At 45.7% G+C, this 1,204-nt stretch overlaps 1 long non-coding RNA gene across 1 annotated transcript in view; it reads left to right on the forward strand.

Moving 5' to 3' along the window:
- Positions 1–131: 131 nt before the first annotated feature.
- LOC115273415 overlaps positions 132–1,204 on the forward strand; it is a 7,085-nt gene continuing 6,012 nt past the window's right edge. The window contains exon 1 of the long non-coding RNA XR_003900799.1: positions 132–237. This is a non-coding gene — a long non-coding RNA (uncharacterized LOC115273415). The remainder of the gene's footprint in view (positions 238–1,204) is intronic.

Consider the following 1,204-nt stretch of genomic DNA (forward strand, 5'->3'; position numbering starts at 1 on the left):
TTTTTCCCAAAGGCTCAACTCTCAATTTGTTTTTCCCTTTATTTAATAAACATTTATTTCTAAACTATGCAATTGTTTGCCACTCACCCTGAGCCTCCACTCTGGTTAACACTGCAGGTGGCGAAGGCATTTATTGCCCTGACCCCGGAATTCCTCTCCCATGACCAGGACCAGCTCTTCCAGAAGCTTCAGTAGCATGGGAAGTCAGTGACAGCCCCATATAAGTACCTGAGGAAGGTGAGTGAGGGCTGATGGATGGGATCTGGTCCCCTCCAGTGGTTCCTGGGGCTCTGCTGCCCCAAATCCCCTCGGGTGGCTGGGCTGAGGCTTATGTAGCCAACAGAATGTACATTTTCCTGTGCAGAAGAAGCAATTCAACTTAGGGATTTGGGGGAACCAACTCAATCAGATGGAACCTCTGTCCTATGTCAGAAATATGGCTGGCATGTCAACGTAAAGAAAAGATGAAACCAGTGCCCAGAGGTACAAGAGTATTTGTGAGACGTTAAGATGGCGGAGCTGCACGGACATTCTCAGCTTGACTCATCCCTGAAACAGCCAGATCAGCATGAAACCATTTTTTTAGGAACCAGTTTGTTTATTTGTTTGTTTGTTTGTTTATTTATTGTCAAGTTGGTTTTCATATAACACCCAGTGCTCTTCCTCACAAGTGCCCTCCTCCATGACCATCACCACCCTTCCCCTATCCCCCTCCCCCTTCAGCCCTCAGTTTGTTTTCAGTATTCAGGAGTCTCATGATTTGCCTCTCTCCCTCTCCCTTACTTTTATTCCCCCCTTCCCCTCCCCATGGTCCTCTGTTAAGATTCTCCTGTTAGACCTATGACTGAAAACATATGGTATCTGTCCTTCTCCGCCTGACTTATTTCGCTTAGCATGACACCCTTGAGGTCCATCCACATTGCTACAAATGGCCAGATTCCATTCTTTCTCATTGCCATGTAGTATTCCATTGTATATACCTACCACATCTTCTTGATTCATTCATCATTTGATGGACATTTAAGTTCTTTCCATGTTTTGGCTATTGTTGACAGTGCTGCTATGAACATTGGGGTACATGTGCCCCTATGCATCAGCACTTCTGTATCCCTTGGGTAAATCCCTAACAGTGCTGTTGCTGTGTCATAGGGGAGTTCTACTGATAATTTTTTGAGGAACCTCCACACTGTTTTCCAGAGCGGCT

The sequence above is a fragment of the Suricata suricatta genome, chromosome 12 (genome assembly GCF_006229205.1).
Source record: "Suricata suricatta isolate VVHF042 chromosome 12, meerkat_22Aug2017_6uvM2_HiC, whole genome shotgun sequence".
Taxonomy (NCBI): Eukaryota; Metazoa; Chordata; class Mammalia; order Carnivora; family Herpestidae; genus Suricata; species Suricata suricatta.